This window comes from Schistocerca serialis, chromosome 4 (genome assembly GCF_023864345.2).
Source record: "Schistocerca serialis cubense isolate TAMUIC-IGC-003099 chromosome 4, iqSchSeri2.2, whole genome shotgun sequence".
Classification (NCBI taxonomy): domain Eukaryota; kingdom Metazoa; phylum Arthropoda; class Insecta; order Orthoptera; family Acrididae; genus Schistocerca; species Schistocerca serialis.
In genome coordinates this window covers 19,259,830-19,280,985 of record NC_064641.1, presented here as the reverse complement: position 1 = coordinate 19,280,985, position 21,156 = coordinate 19,259,830, and the positions used below count along the sequence as shown (strand labels likewise).

General features: G+C 40.7%; 1 protein-coding gene across 1 annotated transcript in view; it reads right to left on the bottom strand.

Annotated features, from left to right (window-relative positions):
* The window catches only part of LOC126473676 (polyglutamylase complex subunit TTLL1-like), a 235,701-nt gene that overhangs the window by 190,103 nt on the left and 24,442 nt on the right, over positions 1–21,156 (bottom strand). The gene's annotated exons all lie outside the window — the stretch shown is intronic.

The window sequence follows — 21,156 nt, the reverse complement described above, 5'->3', positions numbered from 1 at the left end:
GGTTCAAGAATCATAAAAGAAGGTTGTATACATGGAAGAAGCCTGGAGATACTGACAGGTTTCAGATATTATATAATGGTAAGACAGACATTTAGGAACCAGGTTTTAAATTGTAAGACATTTCCAGGGGTAGATGTACACTCTGACCACAATCTATTGGTTATGAACTGTAGATTAAAACTGAAGAAATTGCAAAAGGGTGGGAAATTAAGGAGATGGGATCTGGATAAACTGACTAAACCAGAGGTTGTACGGAGTTTCAGGGAGAGCATAAGAGAACAATTGACAGGAATGGGGGAAAGAAATACAGTAGAAGAAGAATGGGTAGCTTTGAGAGATGAAGTAGTGAAGGCAGCAGAGGTTCTAGTAGCTAAAAAGACGAGGGCTAGTAGAAATCCTTGGGTAACAGAAGAAATATTGAATTTAATTTATGAAAGGAGAAAATATAAAAATGCAGTAAATGAAGCAGGCAAAAAGGAATACAAACGTCTCAAAACTGAGATCGACAGGAAGTGCAAAATGGCTAAGCAGACATGGCTAGAGGACAAATGGAAGGATGTAGAGGCTTATCTCACTAGAGGTAAGAGAGATACTGCCTACAGGAAAATTCAAGAGACCTTTGGAGAAAAGAGAACCACCTGCATAAATATCAGGAGCTCAGATGGAAACCCAGTTCTAAGCAAAGAAGGGAAAGCAGAAAGGTGGAAGGAGTATATAGAGGGTCTATACAAGGGCGATGTTCTTGAGGACAATATTATCGAAATGAAAGAGGATGTAGATGAAGATGAAATGGGAGATATGATACTGCGTGGAGAGTTTGACAGAGCACTGAAAGACCTGAGTCGAAACAAGGCCCCAGGAGTAGACAACATTCCATTAGAACTACTGACGGCCTTGGGAGAGCCAGCCCTGACAAAATTCTACCATCTGGTGAGCAAGATGTATGAGACAGGCGAAATACCCTCAGACTTCAAGAAGAATATAATAATTCCAATCCCAAAGAAGGCAGGTGCTGACAGATGTGAAAATTACCGAACAATCAGTTTAATAAGTCACGGAAGCAAAATACTTACGCGAATTCTTTACAGACGAATGGAAAAACTGGTAGAAGCCGACCTTGGGGAAGATCAGTTTGGATTCCGTAGAAATATTGGAAGACGTGAGGCAATACTGACCCTACGACTTATCTTAGAAGCTAGATTAAGGAAAGGTAAACCTACGTTTCTAGCATTTGTAGACATAGAGAAAACTTTTGACATTGTTGACTAGAATACTCTCTTTCAAATTCTGAACGTGGCAGGGGTAAATTACAGGGAGCGAAAGGCTATTTACAATTTGTACAGAAAGCAGGTGGCAGTTATAAGAGTCGAGGGACATGAAAGAGAAGCAGTGGTTGGGAAGGGAGTGAGACAGGGTTGTAGCCTCTCCCCGATGCTATTCAATCTGTATATTGAGCAAGCAGTAAAGGAAACGAAAGAAAAGTTCGGAGTAGGTATTAAAATTCATGGAGAAGAAATAAAAACTTTGAAATTTGTCGATGACCTTGTAATTCTGTCAGAGACAGCAATGGACTTGGAAGAGCAGCTGAACGGAATGGACAGTCTTGAAAGGAGGATATAAGATTAACATCAACAAAAGAAAAACGAGGATAATGTAGTCGAATTGAATCGAGTGATGGTGGCGGACCAGATTAGAAAATGAGATACTTAAAGTAGTAGATGAGTTTTGCTATTTGGGCAACAAAATAACTGATGATGGTCGAAGTAGAGAGGCAATGGCAAGGAAAGCGTTTCTGAAGAGGGGAAATTTGTTAACATCGAGTATAGATTTAAGTGTCAGGAAGTCGTTTCTGAAAGTATTTGTATGGAGTGCAGCCATGTATGGAAGTGAAACGTGGACGATAAATAGTTTAGACAAGAAGAGAATAGAAGCTTTCGAAATGTGCTACAGGTGAATGCTGAAGATTAGATGGGTAGATCACATAACTAATGAGGAGGTATTGAATAGGATTGGGGAGAAGAGACGTTTGTGGCAAAACTTGACTAGAAGAATGGATCGGTTGGTAGGACATGTTCTGAGGCATCAAGGGATCACAAATTTAGTATTGGAGGGCAGCGTGGAGGGTAAAAATCGTAGAGGGAGACCAAAAGATGAATACACTAAGCAGATTCAGAAAGATGTAGGCTGCAGTAAGTACTGGGAGATGAAGGAGCTTGAACAGGATAGAGTAGCATGGAGAGCTGCGTTAAACCAGTCTCTGGACTGAAGACCACAACAACGACATCTGTAATAGAAACATTTTTACTGCGTACTGACTTTATATGCTCCACCTTGTGCTTCTAACCAGACACTTCTTTCACAACTGAGCGTATGGATTTAATTGTATGTTGGGAATTAGGTCTTCTATTTGCGTACCACTAACTCTTTGCCTTCCCAATAACATTTTTAAGCACCTTACAGAACTGCTTGTTACGGGCTATTGTAGCTCGATTGTGACTACTTCTAACAGGCTGCCTTTTACTGCTAGTACCTCGGTTTGAACGTTTTAATGGAAAGCAATTTTATAAAGCATGAGAAATGTGTTACATTTGTGTTGTGTATATCTGCGACTAAGCATCTATGCTATGTGATGAGCAGAAACTATTCTTCTCAAATATTGTTACATTTCATTCTGGATATCTATTGTTTGATTACATTCGTGTTACATTTATGTGTTATACTCGTAAATGTCGTCTATGTTATCAGTTTTATCACTCTGTCATGTCCTCTTTGTGAAATGACAACATCGTCGTCAACAACAAAGTTAGGAAACTACTGCGAAAGCAAAGAGACCTTCACTGCAAGTATAAACGCAGCGAAAACGTCTCAGAGAAACAGAAGCTAAACGATGTCAGAGTTAGTGTAAGGAGGGCTATGCGTGAAGCGTTCAGTGAATTCGAAAGTAAAATTCTATGTACCGACTTGACATAAAATGCTAGGAAGTTCTGGTCTTACGTTAAATCAGTAAGTGGATCGAAACAGCATATCCAGACACTCTGGGATGATGATGGCATTGAAACAGAGCGTAAAGCTGAAACACTAAACACCTTTTTCCAAAGCTGTTTAACAGAAGAAGACCGCACTGCAGTTCCTTCTCTAAATCCTCGCATGAACGAAAAAATGGCTGACATCGAAATGAGTGTCGAAGGAATAGAAAATCAATCGAAATCACTCAACAGATGAAAGTCCACTGGACCTGACGAGATACCAATTCGATTCTACTCAGAGTAAGCGAAAGAACTTGCCCCCCTTCTAACAGCCGCGTACCGCAAGTCTCTAGAGGAACAGAAGGTTCCAAATGATACCTAGTAGATAGTGTCGGAAGTTCCATGCGCCTTTTCGCGGATGATGCTGTAGTATACAGAGAAGTTGCAGCATTAGACAATTGCAACGAAATGCAGGAAGATCTGCAGCGGATAGGCACTTGGTGCAGGGAGTGGCAACTCACCCTTAACATAGACAAATGTAATGTATTGCGAATACATAGAAAGAAGGATCCTTTATTGTATGATTATATGATAGCGGAACAAACACTGGTAGCAGTTACTTCTATAAAATATCTGGCAGTATGCGTACGGAACGATCTGAAGTGGAATGATCATATAAAATTAATTGTTGGTAAGGCGGGTGCCAGGTTGAGATTCATTGCGAGAGTCCTTAGAAAATGTAGTCCATCAACAAAGGAGGTGGCTTACAAAACACTCGTTCGACCTATACTTGAGTATTGCTCATCAGAACCAGATCGGGTTGACGAAGGAGATAGAGAAGATCCAAAGAAGAGCGGCGCGTTTCGTCACACGGATATTTGTAACCGTGATAGCGTTACGGAGATGTTTAGCAAACTCAAGTGGCAGACTCTGAAAGAGAGGCGCTCTGCATCGCGGTGTAGCTTGCTGTCCAGGTTTCGAGAGGGTGCGTTTCTGGATGAGGTATCGAATATATTGCTTCCCCCTACTTATACTTCCCGAGGAGATCACGAATGTAAAATTAGAGAGATTCGAGCGCGCACGGAGGCTTTCAGGCAGTCGTTCTTCCCGCGAACCATACGCGATTGGAAGAGGGTAGGGTGGTAATGACAGTGGCAGGTAAACTGCCCTCCGCCACACACCGTTGGGTGGCTTGCGGAGTATAAATGTAGATGTAGATGTAGATGTAGATGTAGACTGGTTTGATGCAGCTCTCCATGCTACTCTATCCTGTGCAAGCTTCTTCATCTCCCAGTACCTACTGCAACCTACATCGTTCTGAATCTGCTTGGTGTATTCATCTCTTGGTCTCCCTCTACGATTTTTACCCTCCACGCTGCCCTCCAATACTATATTGGTGATCCCTTGATGCCTCAGAACATGTCCTACCAACCGATCCCTTCTTCTAGTCGACTTGTGCCACACACTTCTCTTCTGCCCAATCCTATTCAACACCTCCTCATTAGTTGTGTGATCTACCAATCTAATCCTCAGCATTCTCCTGTAGCACCACATTTCGAAAGCTTCTATTATCTTCTTGTCTAAACTATTTATCGACCATGTTTCACTTCCATATATGGCTACACTCCATACAAATACTTTCAGAAACGACTTCCTGACACATATATACTCGATGTTAACAAACTTCTCTTCTTCAGAAACGCTTTCCTTGCCATTGCCAGTCTACATTTTGTATCCTCTCTACTTCGACCATCATCAGTTATTTTGCTCCCCAAATAGCAAAACTCCTTTACTACTTTAAGTGTCTCATTTCCTAATCTAATTCCCTCAGCATCACCCGACTTAATTCGACTACATTCCATTATCTTCGTTTTGCTTTTGTTGATGTTCATCTTATATCCTCCTTTCAAGACACTGTCCACTCCGTTCAACTGCTCTTCCAAGTCCTTTGCTGTCTCTGACAGAATTACAATGTCATCGGCGAACCTCAAAGTTTTTATTTCTTCTCCATGGATTTTAATACCTACTCCGAACTTTTTCTTGTGTTTCCTTTACTGCTTGCTCAATATACCCCAAAATATTATACCGTATGACATTATGGAGTGAAAGTAGGCAAAGTGTGCAAGCTTTTTCATTTTTATGTCGCCTGTGTCAGGTAACACTCGAATTGCAAATACAGATTTGTTAAGGCGTTTCTGCAGTTCTGTGGTGTGCTCCTCCCAACTGAATTTATTATCAGTTACACAGTTCAGGGTTTAAGCTAGCTCCCTACTTCTGCAGAGTAGATATGGATGGAGGAGGAGTTGCTACATTCATTAAAAGCTGCCATAAATACAAGAACATTGACGTTAAGGGGCTCCGGAAAGGCTCAAAATCATGAAAAGTTCAATTTTTACTTTTTTGCGTTTTCTGAATCTGCAGACTATTACCTTTTAATAGATATATAATTTATTCAATTCCGAAGACTACAACCATTTTTAAATTTTTTTTGGAATGTGTTCTACATGGGCGTGACCCACTGTGGCGCTGTTAAACCGCTGTCAAATGGTGTTATTATTAACGTCCGTGTTCATCAGGTACATTTTAGTGATGTGAGATAAAGTATGTGTTGTGGCTAACCTGTGATGGTTCAATATATATCGCTGGTGTGATTGTCGATTGTTTCATGTTTATTTACTCTGTCGTTATCTCGAAAATATTCGTAATTAATTCTGTTTCTTGAGTCTCTCTTTTGTTGAAGTATAATAATGAGTAAAAGTAAAGTTATTAGAAATCCTCTGAAGGCTTTTAAGAAAAGGAGAAATGTTGGAAAGCCAAAGGTATATGTTATTACTGTAAACAATAAAGACGATAACCAAGTGAGTGAACCTAACCTCTCAAGTACACCTGCCCATAGCAGTCAAAGTGGGAAAGAAAATACTTCACAGAAGAAGCTTGGTTCAATGAGTGAAAACTATGAATGTTTTATGGGCGAATCGGATGTGAATGAAATATTTGATATGTCGTTTCTCAAAGGAATTTTTACAAACTGTGTAAGATATACTCATTGTAGTGAAGTTGGTCTGGAACTCTCCATAATAAAGCACGTAGGACTTGCTAGTGAAATACAACTGAAATGTGACAAGTGTTCATGCATGACCACCTTTTGGAACAGTGTTGCAGTAACTGCAACTGAAGAAAATGGTAGCAAAATCTACGAACACAACAACGAGCGATGCTTGCTTTAGACAAGGAACGCCTTCGGGCTGCAGACAGGGTTGTAAATAGAAATACAAGCAAGAGTAAACAGGAGGAGGAACAAGAGGAAGCTGGAGGAGGAGTTTGCAGAGGATGAAGATAATCCATCCTATGGACCTGGAATGCACTAAAAAGTTAATCCAATCTTTATCGCTCGATTCCCAAAACTTTTATTTTCTCATACTAATTACATGTTTTCTAAGGATCTTCCAAACATATTTGTTTCAAACTTTCAGTAAATGTTACACAGTACCTTCATCATAATTTAACACAGCCTTTTTCCAAAAAACTCTATATTTTTGAATATATAAATAAAAAATTGCAAAAAAATGTTGTGAATTTTCATTACAATTGAAAAAAAATCATCTTTAATAACTGAACTAAAATTTTGTAAAATCCCTGTGTTAAGTTGTAGCCCATACTCCAATAAATAATCTGTAAAAAGTTCAACTTCCTACCTCAAATACTTTGTGAGGAAAGATGTAATTTATAAGCGTTATTTTAACATTGCAAGTATAGGGCGTTCCGGAGCCCCTTAAGAGGAATTATGTATTTCTAAATTTGGAAAATGTTTTGATGAACAAATGAGTACTGAATTGCGATCGAATGAGTTAGTGATCTGGAAAGTAATCTTTCAGTTAATTGGTTCATATTCCCTGGCATGTTCACAAAATTGGACTAATATCCTCCTGAGGAACAGTGATCTCATATGTACATAAATCTTATATGTACATAATTTCGATTATTACACAAACTATTGCTATTAAATTAATAATAAAGACCCAGAATCTTTGGGAAAACGCGTAGGTGAATATAAAACTGCTTTGAGGCAGCAGTACACGAACGAACACAATTTTAGTTTAGAACTTAATACCTCTGTTCACTATACTATAGTTTCTCTTCTTTCTTAATATTTTGTAAGTAAATCTTTTATTGTACAGCATTACAATGAATGCTACGTTTTACAAATCTTGATGCTTAGTTTAACACTTATTAATATATCATTCATATTATTAAGATTAAGCAAGGAATTAATAATAATAATAATAATAACAATAATAAACCCGTGGAGGCCCGGGAAAAGAATAGGCCTTCGGTATGTTCTGCCAGTCGTAAAAGGCGACGAAAAGAACAAACCACTAATGGGGCTAACCCCCCTTTTAGTGTGATTAGTTGGTTCAGGACAGAACTAATGAAGGCTCGGACAAGCGCTGTCATGGTCGGGGACGACGCTTGAACCCTATGCCCGTCCACAATGGTAACGACACTGCTAGTCACACGGAAAATGATTTAAATCCAAATAGAGGTGTTTTGCAGGATATGCTTCCTGCAACCACTCTACAAGGAAAACAATGACAGATGATGAGATGGTCAGATGAAGTTAACCGACACCTCATGTTCTGTTATTACTAAGCAACAAACTTAGGAACAAACACAACTGGATACAGATCAGAAGTATGCACAACATTTATTACCAGATACCCAGAATTAAAATTTTTAACAGAACAACGACTAGCTGAACAGATCTGTGTAATAATAAAAAATAACAGGATACCCCAGTCAGAATTAGAAAACATCAAACAAGAAGTACAACAAATACTAGAACAAAAAATGTGCGATCAGAAGAAGAAGAAAATACAGTAATGCACTCAAACATCTCAGAGCAAACAAACAAAGAACAACATGCATAAATTAAACAATCAGAGGAAAACGAAATCTTAAGACAGCCACCAGAACAAGCATAAACAGAACATGAAGTAACATGTTAGATATAGAAGAAAAATTTCAGCTGACATATATAGAATACAAAGACACAAATACAGACATTATACCATTCTTGCATAGACCACCAAATAACCCACAAGTCGAAACAACAATAACAACTATCAACACAATCATACACAACCAAATAAATGAAAATACAACTATGGAAGAGTTACTACTACTGACATATATAGGAGCACTCACTACACTAAATATACACACTAGGCAGAGATCAGAACCAACCAAGACACAGAAGAAACCCACAAAACCAGCATGGCAACACAGGCTACAGATCAGAATAGAAAAACTGAGAAAAGACATCGGACAGCTAACACAATTTATAAGAAATGAAATATCAGACAAAAAACCAAAAAGGTTAGGTAAAATCTCATGAAAAGAAGCAGAAATTACAAGCATTGGCCAAACGACTTAGAAGATGAAAAAAAAGTGAAAATAGAAGGAAACAAAACCAAACATTCAACACAAACCAAAAGAAATTTTACCAGACAATAGATAACACACATACAAAATAGACAATCCACCAAACATAACAGACATGGAACACTTCTGGGGCAACATATGGTCAAACCCGGTACAACATAACAGACATGCACGGTGGATACAAGCAGAAACAGACACATACAAGATGATACCACAAATGCCTGAAGTGATAATTTTGCAACATGAAGTCACCAAAGCAATTAATTCTATGCACAATTGGAAAGCCCCTGAAAAAGATAAAATAGCAATTTTCTGGCTAAAGAAGTTCACCTCAACACATTCACATCTAACTAAATTATTTAACAGTTACATTGCAGACCCATACACATTCCCTGATACACTTACACATGGAATAACTTATCTGAAACTTAAAGATCAAGCAGACACAGCAAACCCAGCAAAATATCGCCCCATAACATACCTACCAACAATATACAAAATATTAACTTCAGTCATTACACAGAAATTAATGACACATACAACACAGAACAAAATTATAAATGAAGAACAAAAAGGCTGTTGCAAAGGAGCACGAGGATGTAAAGAGCAAATGATAATAGATGCAGAGGTGGCATATCAAGCTAAAACTAAACAAAGGTCGCTACACTATGCATACATTGACTACTGAAAAGCTTTTGATAGTGTACCCCACTCATTGTTACTACAAATATTGGAAATATATAAAGTAGATCCTAAATTGATACAGTTCCTAAACATAGTAATGAAAAATTGGAAAACCACACTTAATATCCAAACAAATTCAAATAATATCACATCACAGCCAATACAGATTAATCGTGGAATATACCAAGGAGACTCATTAAGTCCTTTCTGGTTCTGCCTTGCTCTGAACCCACTATCCAAAATGCTAAATAACACAAATTATGGATACAATATTACTGGAACATATCAACAAAAAATCACACATTTGCTATACATGGATGATCTTAAACTACTGGCAGCAACAAATCAACAACTCAACCAATTACTAAAGATAACAGAAGTATTCAGCAATGATATAAATATGGCTTTTGGAACAGACAAATGTAAGAAAAATAGCATAGTCAAGGGAAAACACACTAAACAGGAAGATTACATATTGGATAACCACAGCGACTGCATAGAAGCGATGGAAAAAACAGATGCCTATAAATATCTAGGATACAGACAAAAAATAGGAATAGATAATACAAATATTAAAGAAGAACTAAAAGAAAAATATAGACAAAGACTAACAAAAATACTGAACACAGAATTGACAGCAAGAAACAAGACAAATGCTATAAATACCTATGCTATACCAATATTAACCTACTCATTTGGAGTAATGGAATGGAGTAACACAGACCTAGAAGCACTCAATACACTTACGCGATCACAATGCCACAAATATAGAATACATCACATACATTCAGCAACAGAAAGATTCACATTAAGCAGAAAGGAAGGAGGAAGGGGATTTATCGACATAAAAAAACCTACATTATGGACAGGTAGACAATTTAAGAAAATTCTTTGTAGAACGAGCAGAAACTAGCAAAATACACAAAGCAATCACTCATATAAATACATCGGCTACACCACTGCATTTGATAACCACTTCTACAACCCTTTAGATCACATAACATCAACAGATACAAAGATTGGAAAAAGAAAACAAGGTTCTGCAAGGTTCGCAGGAGAGCTTCTGTAAAGTTTGGAAGGTAGGAGATGAGATACTGCCAGAAGTAAAGCTTTGAGTATCGGGCGTGAGTCGTGCTTCGGTAGCTCAGATGGTAGAGCACTTGCCCGCGAAAGGCAAAGGTCCCGTGTTCGAGTCTCGGTCGGGCACACAGTTTTAATCTGCCAGGAAGTTACAAATCAGCGCACACTCCGCTGCAGAGTGATAATCTCATTCTGGAAACATCCCCCAGGCTGTGGCTAAGCCATGTCTCCGCAGTATCCTTTCTTTCAGGAGTGCTAGTTCTGCAAGGTTCGCAGGAGAGCTTCTGTAAAGTTTGGAAGGTAGGAGACGAGATACTGGCAGAAGTAAAGCTGTGAGGACCAGGCGTGAGTCGTGCTTCGGTAGCTCAGATGGTAGAGCACTTGCCCGTGAAAGGCAAAGGTCCCGTGTTCGAGTCTCGGTCGGACACACAGTTTTAATCTGCCAGGAAGTTTCAAGAAAACACTACATGGCAAGCACCTGTATCATCTAACACAGCCACACATCGATCAAGACGCATCCAACACATGGCTAAGAAAACGCAATATATACAGTGAGATGGAAGGATTAATGATTGCAATACAGGATCAAACAATAAACACCATTTATTACAGCAAGCATATTATTAAAGATCCCAGTACCACAACAGATAAATGCAGACTTTGCAAACAACAAATAGAAACAGTAGATCACATCACAAGCGGATGTACAATACTAGCAAATACAGAATACCCCAGAAGACATGACAATGTAGCAAAAATAATACATCAACAACTTGCCATACAACATAAACTAATTAAACAACATGTTCCCACATACAAGTATGCACCACAAAATGTACTGGAGAATGATGAATACAAATTATACTGGAACAGAACCATTATAACAGATAAAACAACACCACATAACAAACCTGACATCATACTCACCAATAAAAAGAAGAAATTAACACAACTAATCGAAATATCCATACACAATACAACAAATTTACAGAAGACAACAGAAGAAAAAATTGAAAAATACATTCAACTGGCTGAGGATGTCAAAGACATGTGGCATCAGGATAGAGTTGACATCATACCAATTAAACTATCAACTACAGGAGTAATACAACACAATATCCACCATTACATCAACGCAATACAGCTACATCCAAACGTATATACACAACTACAGAAATCTGTAATTATTGATACGTGTTCGATTACCCAAAAGTTCCTAAATGCAATGTAACATATACCGTACAGTTAAAAGGAAGTCACGCCTGATCAAGGTCCGTGTCACTTTCCATTTTTAACCAGACATAATGTCTGAGACAGGAAAGAGAAACATTAATAATCATAATAATACTGGTAATAAAAATGCAAACTACAACAGTGTACATTTTGTATCCACAAGAACATAAATTTATTAGAATAACAGAAATTGTTTTAAAATTAGAAAAATTGAACTGCAGAATTGCTATAGGATTTAAATTTCGCATGTATTAAAGAAAAGTGAATATGTGATATTCATGTTGATAATATGAATGATTTGCTCATCTCTTTTCGTGCATAAAATTGATTTGTCCAATTTCTGTTAATTAAAGTGTATGCTCAATGAAATTAGTCATGACATGCACAACATATCATTCTTGTCTTTTTCTTACACTTAAAAAATGTGAAATTGTATTATTAAACGCCAATAAATCATTAAGTAACATTTAATATATGTGGTTTTCGGCCAGCGGACAATATGGCGAATTTCCTGTCGTGTGCAAAGAAACTTTTATCGTTTATAGTCGCCGGATTTGGTTTTTTTTTCCTAATGATCTATATAGCTTTCTGTGTGGCCATTTGAAAGAAGGTTCTAAAAGAACTTCAACGACATGCCATGTAAGGGACTCAGTCAAACAGTATCAGGATAACAGCACCGCAAACTACTGTCCCGGCGTCAGGAGAAGTGGTTTGACAAACTAATGCCCCGTTACACCAAACGTAACCCAACACGTTAGTCAGGTGCGGTTCTTGAGTTTACCTGTGCGCTTGAAACCCATCACTCTTTGTTCTGCTGTTGTAGCAGTCAGTTAACTTGCTCATAAAACTATTGAGACACTCACAGTGCGTATGACAGTCAGGAAATTTTTCCTTACTGGATATATTTGGGGTGCCCTGTCATAGCTGTTTCGCCCTCCATATACACTCATGCTCATAAATTACGGCTAATGCTAATACATGGTGAAACAACGCTCTGGTGGGCGGTGTGCCTGTTTAAATCACCAAGCGGTGCATTTGACCTGCGGTCGTCGCACGGTGGCACTGGCAGCAGTCCACATAGGTGTGTTGGTGCATGTCATAGTACGGTGCACCGAGTAAGTGTGCCGACGTTTTCAGACGTGCTGATGGTGACTGTGTGTTGAAAATGGCTCAAAGAACACATATTGATGACGTTAAGAGGGGTAGAATACTAGGCTGGTCAAACACAGCAGGTCGTAGCACGGGCCCTCCGTGTGCCACAAAGTGTGATCTCAAGATTATGGCAACGATTCCAGCAGACAGGAAACGTGTCCAGGCGCTACAGTACAGGAAGTCCACAGTGCACAATACCACAAGAAGACCGATATCTCACCATCAGTGCCCGCAGACGGCCACGGAGTACTGCAGGTAGCCTTGCTCGGGATCTTACCGCAGCCACTGCAACAGTTGTCTCCAGACACACAGTCTACAGACGACTGAACAGACGTGGTTTGTTCGCCCGGAGATCTGCAACGTGCATTCCAGTGACCCCTTGTCAGAGGAGAGCCCGTAAAGCTTGGTGTCCAGAACACAGTACATGGCCATTGGAAGACTGGTCCCAGGTTATGTTCACGGACGAGTCCAGGTATAGTCTGAACAGCGATTCTCGCCGGGTTTTCATCTCGCGCGAACCAGGAACCAGATACCAACCCCTTACTGTCCTTGAAAGGGACCTGTATGGAGGTCGTGGTTTGATGGTGTGGTGAGGGATTATGATTGGTGCACGTACACCCCTGCATGTCTTTGACAGAGGAACTGCAACAGGTCAGGTGTATCGTGACGTCGTTTTACACCAGTATGTCCGCCTTTTCAGGGGTGCAGTGGGTCCCACCTTCCCCATGACGGATGATAACGCACGGCCCCACCGAGCTGCCATCGTCGAGGAGTACCTTGAAACATAAGGTATCAGGCGAATGGAGTGGCCTGCCTGTTCTCCAAACCTAAACCCCATCCAGTACGTCTGGGATGCTTTCAGTCGACGTATCGCTGCATGTCTTCAAACCCCTACGACACTTCAGGAGCTCCGACAGGCACTGGTGCAAGAATGGGGGGCTATACCCCAGCAGCTGCTCGACCACCTGATCCAGAGTATCCCAACGCGTTGCGCGGCCTGGGTACGTGTGCATTATGATCATATCCCATATTGATGTCGGGGTACATGCACAGGAAACAGTGGCGGTTTTCTCAGTTTATCACCAATACCGTTGACTTACAGATCTGTGTGGTGTGTGTTCCCTATGTGCCTATGCTATTAGAGTCTGTTTTCTACATCTACTACAACTACATTTATACATCGCCAGCCACCCAACGGTGTGTGGCGGAGGGCACTTTATGTGCCACTGTCATTACCACCCTTTCCTGTTCCAGTCGCGTATGGTTCACGGGAAGAACGACTGCAGTAAAGCCTCCGTACGCCCACGAATCTCTCTAATTTTACATTCGTGATCTCCTTGGGAAGTATAAGTAGGGGGAAGCAATATATTCGATACCTCATCCAGAAACGCACCCTCTCGAAACTTGGACAGCAAGCTACACCGCGATGCAGAGCGTCTCTCCTGCAGAGTCTGCCGCTTGAGTTTGCTAAACATCTCCGTGGCGCTATCACGCTTACCAAATAACCCTGTGACGAAACGCGCCTCTCTTCTTTGGATCTTCTCTATCTCCTCCGTCAACCCGACCTGGTACGGATCCCACACTGATGAGCAATACTCAAGTACAGGTCGAACGAGTGTTTTGTAAGCCACCTCCTTTTTTGATGGACTACATTTTCTAAGGACTCTCCCAATGAATCTCAACCTGGTACCCGCCTTACCAACAATTAATTTTATATGGTCATTCCACTTCAAATCGTTCCGTACGCATACTCCCAGATATTTTACAGAAGTAACTGCTACCAGTGTTTGTTCCGCTATCATATAATCATACAATGAAGGATCCTTCTTTCTATGTATTCGCAATACATCACATTTGTCTATGTTAAGGGTGAGTTGCCACTCCCTGCACCAAGTGCCTATCCGCTGCAGACCTTCGTGCATTTAGCAGCAATTTTCTAATGCTGCAACTTCTCTGTATACTACAGCATCATCCGCGAAAAGCCGCATGAAACTTCCGACACTATCTACTAGGTCATTTATATATATTGTGAAAAGCAATGGTCCCATAACACTCCCCTGCGGCACGCCAGAGGTTACTTTAACGTCTGTAGATGTCTCTCCATTGAGAACAACATGCTGTGTTCTGTTTGCTAAAAACTCTTCAATCCAGCCACACAGCTGGTCTGATATTCCGTAGGCTCTTACTTTGTTTATCAGGCGACAGTGCGGAACTGTATCGAACGCCTTCCGGAAGTCAAGGAAAATGGCATCTACCTGGGAGCCTGTATCTAATATTTTCTGGGTCTCATGAAAAAATAAAGCGAGTTGGTGTAACAACAACGACGCTCCACTATTGTACATATAAATTATATTTTTTTCTTCTGATTTTTCGATAAAATTGTGTAATTGATGTTCTGATTTCATTTCTTTTTTGTTTCGTGCCATTATGTTAAGAAAGCTGTAAATAAGTTTCGAGGTGAATATTAATGTTTATGTCAAATGTCAAGTAATATTGTAATAGAATTGAAATGTAACAAATGTTGAGACTGTTGTAAGATGTTTAAAATTGTAACTGTGCGTCTGGTCCATACGTAGGCAATGTGTTAGGATATGTAGAGTGCAAAACCTCGGGTGAATACCCGGTCTGTCAGGGAGCGGTAAAAGGTGGATGGCAGGCGAGCGCGGGAAAATGCACACGGGCACTGTACGGCACAACGGGCTCAGCAGTAGTAGCTGGAGTTTGGCAATGGTTTGAGCAACACCTGCTGGAGCGAGGAGGCTCTCCTGGAAGACGTAGCTTCACTGAGCCTCGGGTATGCCGTTCCAACGCCCACACAGCATGGCAAAATTCCATAGGCACTAAACGGAAAAGTATTGCGACGCTATGAAGAAATAAAGTGCCGATACGTCAAGAGCCATAGCTGTGGTTGTATGTGTGCTCTGTGCCTCACCATCTCGCCGCCCGCCAACCGCCGCATCGATACTAGCAGGTTGAAACTTTTAATACGGTATTCGTGTGGATCAGAGAATGAACTGTGTTTGTTTGGTGCAATAATAACCTAAATTTTACCAGAACTTTCCCATCATTTAATTATCCTCACAACTAACCTAGATAGGGTCCTTTCCAAATGTTGTGCAGTCCGAGTGTCCCGAAATGAAAATTAAAATTTGTGTTAATAATAATTATTTGCAGAACCAGCTATGTTAGAATGGTGTTTAAAGAAATGTTTTGTTAATGAACCAGTAGATGAATAACGAAGGTCTAACGAAGATGAAAGATAACTTTAGTATTGATATAGTAATGAAGTTTATTGTATCGAGACACATTTAAAGGCATTTAAATTATCAGTAAATAAGATGAAAAGAGTAGTAACTTATATACTTGAAATCTTGAACGCATAATAAACTCAGTAATCAATTTTTTAAATACAGTAATCATAACAGTTTCAGGGTCCCCCCCCCCCCCTTCTATTCATTTGAATTCTGAATTGACTTGATCAGCAAAAGTTAAAGTCAATATAAAAGTCAAAATTTATCAGTGTTTTATCTTTATCAAAATTGACATTTTGTGTGTGGCACGAAAGTGCTATTTCTAGAGTAACCTATGCCCGATTTTAATCAGATTAATAGACAGTATAAAGTTCTGTAGTATACATTATGGTGTAGTGTTATGTATTCATGGGTTTTCAATATCAGTACAGAACGTGAAACTATCAGTTCAATAGATTTTCTGGTTCTAAAATTCGACAATATTATGCAGTCTCACAACTTGTTGTTTTGCATGAATATATACCAACTTGTACAGGAAAGAAACTCAGATAACGCCTAATTAGGCTGGCGACCGTATTAGTATCAAATTGGTAGCATCTTCAGGGTTGCTTTTGGTCCATCCTGACGTGTAGTTGCATTTCGAGCTTGCTTGACGGATCATTGTTATTACAGAGTGGGTATAAGTCTGATTTTCCACCATTCAGGTACACGCGGTCGATATCTATACAAAAATCGTTTCTCATAAGGTGAAACCCGCTCATTTACCATAGCACAGGCTTTAACGAATACTGTGCCCCGCACAGATTACATTGGGTCTCACACGATCGCTGTTTCCGGAATCCATGTTGATTCCTACAGAGTACATTCTGGGTTTCCAGAAATGACATAATACGCGAGCAAAAAACATGTTCTAAAATTCTACAACAGATCTATGTCAGGGATATAGGCCTATAGTTTTGCGCATCTGCTCGACGACCCTTCTTGAAAACTGGGACCACCTGTGCTCTTTTCCAATCATTTGGAACCTTCCGTTCCTCTAGAGACTTGCGGGACACGGCTGTTAGAAGGGAGGCAAGTACTTTCGCATTCTCTGTGTAGAATCAAATTGGTATCTCGTCAGGTACAGTGGACTTTCCTCTGTTGAGTGATTTCAGTTGCTTTCTATTCCTTGGACACTTATTTCGATGTCAGCCATTTTTTTGTTCGTGCGAGGATTTAGAGAAGGAACTGCAGTGCGATCTTCCTCTGTGAAACATCTTTGGAGAATGCTGTTTAGTATTTCAGCTTTACGCGTGTCATCCTCTGTTTCAATGCCATCATCACCCCAGAGTGTCTGGATATGCTTTTTCGATCCACTTACTGATTTAACGTAAGACCAGAACTTCCTAGGATTTTCTGTCAAGTCGGTACATAGAATTTTACTTTCGAATTCACCGAACGATTCACGCATAGCCCTCCTTACGCTAACTTTGACATCGTTTAGCTTATGTTTCTCTGAGAGGTTTTGGCTGCGTTTAAACTTGCAGTGAAGCTCTCTTTGCTTTCGCAGTAGTTTCTTAACTTTATTCGGGAGGACGACGGTTCAATCCCGTCTTCGGCCATCCTGATTTAGGTTTTCCGTGATTTCCCTAAATCGTTTCAGGCAAATGCCGGGATGGTTCCTTTGAAAGGGCACGGCCGATTTCCTTCCCCATCCTTCCCTAACCCGAGCTTGCGCTCCGTCTCTAATGACCTCGTTGTCGACGGGACGTTAAACACTAACCACCACCACCACCACCACCATCTTAACTTTGTTGTTGAACCACGTTGGGTTTTTCCCGTCCCTGATAGTTTTATTCGGCATGTACCCGTCTAAAACGAATTTTACGATTCCCTTGAACTTTTTCCATAAACACTCAACATTGTCAATGTCGGAACAGAAATTTTCGTTTTGATCTGTTAGGTAGTCTGAAATCTGCCTCCTATTACTCTTTCTAAACAGATAAACCTTCCTCCCTTTTTTTATTTTCCTATTTACTCCCATATTCAGGGATGCAGCAACGGCCTTATGATCACTGATTCCCTGTTCTGCGCTTACAGAGTCGAAAAGTTCGGGTCTGTTTGTTATCAGTAGGTCCAAGACGTTATCTCCACGAGTCGGTTCTCTGTTTAATTGCTCGAGGTAATTTTCGGATAGTGCACTCAGTATAATGTCACTCGAAGCTCTGTCCCTACCACCCGCCCTAAACATGTGAGTGTCCCAGTCTATATCTGGTAAATTGAAATCTCCACCTAAGACTACAACATGCTGAGGAAATTTATGTGAAATGTGTTCCAGATTTTCTCTCAGTTGTTCTGTAGAGCCACGTTGTGTGGTACCACCGTCTGCAGTTATCTTTAATATAAGACATATACGGGGTGTGCCTATTAAGACCCGTCAGGTGCATTTACTCTGCTGTTCCGGCAGGTATCTGCAAGTTAGTTTCTGCTGTATGTATCTGCAGTCAGTCCAAACAAAGAGTGCCCGGCACGTCCTTCGTGAGACACCCACCGTCGACGTTACAAACGTAACGATTTTTCAAATGGAGTTTTACATTACGCTTCGACAGAGCGGTCGCAAATAAACCTAGAGAGATATTCTTTTTGTCGACATACACATTAACAGGGACAGTAAAACTCGTAGGACGACCAGTAACTCCGGCAGCAGCATCACTGCCTTGGCCCACACTAACTGTTACCGCCAAGCATACGAGGTGTGGCTAGAAAAAAACCGGACTAGTACTGGTGAAACAATAAAACGAATGCAATAAGGCTGAAAGTCGCGTGGCCTGTCACGTGACTCTCGCTCCGCCTACTGCTCGAGTTTCATCTGCCTCCTGCACTCAGTCTGCCCGTGGCGTCTGTTTTAAGTAGTTGACGTTTTGTCTGTGCGTCGGAAAATGTTGAGTGTACAGAAAGAACAGCGTGTTAACATCAAATTTTGTTTCAAACTAGGAAAATCTGCAGGTGAAACGTTTGTAATGTTACAACAAGTGTACGGCGATGATTGTTTATCGCGAACACAAGTGTTTGAGTGGTTTAAACGATTTAAAGATGGCCGCGAAGACACCAGTGATGACACTCGCACTGGCAGACCATTGTCAGCAAAAACTGATGCAAACATTGAAAAAATCGGTAAACTTGTTCGACAAGATCGCCGTTTAACAATCAGAACAGTGTCTGAGTTAACAGGAGTTGACAAGGAAAGTGTTAGGCAGATTCTTCATGAAAGTTTCAACCTGAACAAAGTGTGTTCAAAAATGGTTGCAAAGTGTCTCACAATTGAACAGAAGGAACGCCGAAGAATGATTTGTTCTGACATCCTGGAAAACATTGAAAGTGATCCCACCTTCTTACAAAATGTTATTACTTGCGATGAATCGTGGTTTTTTACTTACGATCCCGAAACTAAACGCCAATCGATGCATTGGAAAACTCCTGGTTCTCCATGACAAAAAAAGAGCACGAATGTCAAAATCGAAATTCAAGGCAATGATGATTGTTTTTTTTTTTGACATCAAAGGGATTGTGCACATTGATTGGGTACCAGAGGGACAAACAGTGAATCAGCATTACTACATTAGCATCCTGGCTACCCTACGTGAGCGAGTACGGAGAAAACGGAACGATTTGTGGAGAGAAAAGTCATGGATCCTTCACCAAGACAATGCCCCAGCTCACAGTGCGTTGTCAGTGAAGACGTTTTTGGCAAAACACAACATTCCCATCTTAGATCATCCACCCTACTCACCTGATTTGGCCCCCTGTGACTTTTTTTCCCCTAAAGTCAAGTCAGCTTTGAAAGGAACTAGATTTGAGACTGTTGAAGCAGTAAAAGAAAAAGCGACGGAAGTAATGTATGGACTTACCGAAAATTATCTGCAGCATTGCTATGAACAGTGGAAAATTCGTATGGAGCGGTGTAGAGACCGAGGAGGAGAGTACATTGAAGGAGATAACATGAAATTGTAAATAATTGTAAATAAATGTTTTTTCAGCATCAGTCCGGTTTTTTTCTAGCCGCACCTCGTATACAGCGCTACTGAGTCCGGTTCGTGCTGGATTGCTGTTTACTCTTCGTGTTTTACTGTCCCTGTTAATGTATGTTGACAAAAATAATATCGGAGTAGACCAATTTGGGACAGCTCTATCTAATGAGCACGTAAAATTCGAAATACAAAATCATTATATTTGTAACGGAAACAAATCGACGCTTTCTGTCTACAGCGGGGGTCGCACGAAGGAAGTGGCGAACAGCATTTGTTTGGACTGACGTCAGCTGCGTACAGCAGAAACGAATTTGCAGATATCTGCCGAAACACGACAGAAAATGCGCTGACGACTCTTAGGAGGGACTACCGGTACATCGGCAGCAGTGTACCTTGCAGTAGAATGGTTTCACAGCGCTTGCCTGCCTGACGGCTAGAGAGTGTTTTCAGGTGTACGGACACCACTGCCTCGTCACCGCTGTCATCTCTTATGGCTACCTTCGTAGCGATGAGGCCCCGAAACGTGAGTTTTGTGCCAAAGGTGTTGGCCCTAACTTATTCGGTGGAAGAATTTTGTCGCCAAAGCAAACTGGAGAGGTTGCGAAGCAACTCAAATCGCTTGAAACGGGCAAGGCTTCAGGTCCAGATTGTATACCGATTACGTTGCTTTCAGAATACGCTGATACAATAGCTCCCTACCTAGCAATCATATACAACCGCTCGCTCACCGATAGATCTGTACCTCCAGATTGGAAAATTGCGTAGGTCGCACCAGTGTTTAAGAAGGGTAGTAGGAGTAATCCATCGAACTACAGACCTACATCATTGACGTCGGTTTGCAGTAGAGTTTTGGACCATATACTGTGTTCAAACATTATGAATCACCTCGAAGGGAACGATTTATTGATACGTAATCAGCATGGTTTCAGAAAACATCGTTCTTGTGCAACGCAGCTAGCTCTTTATTCGCACGAAGTAATGGCCGCTATCGACAGGGGATCTCAAGTTCATTCCGTATTTCTAGATTTCCGGAAAGCTTTTGACACCGTTCCTCACAAGCGACTTCTAATCAAGCTGCGGTCCTACGGGGCATCGTCTCAGTTGTGCGACTGGATTCGTGATTTCCTGTCAGGAACGTCGCAGTTCGTAGTAATAGACGGCAAATCATCGAGTAAAACTGAAGTGATATCAGGTGTTCCCCAGGGAAGCGTCCTGGGACCTCTGCTGTTCCTGATCTATATAAATGACCTGGGTGACAATCTGAGCAGTTCTCTTAGGTTGTTCGCAGATGATGCTGTAATTTACCGTCTAGTAAGGTCATCCGAAGACCAGTATCAGTTG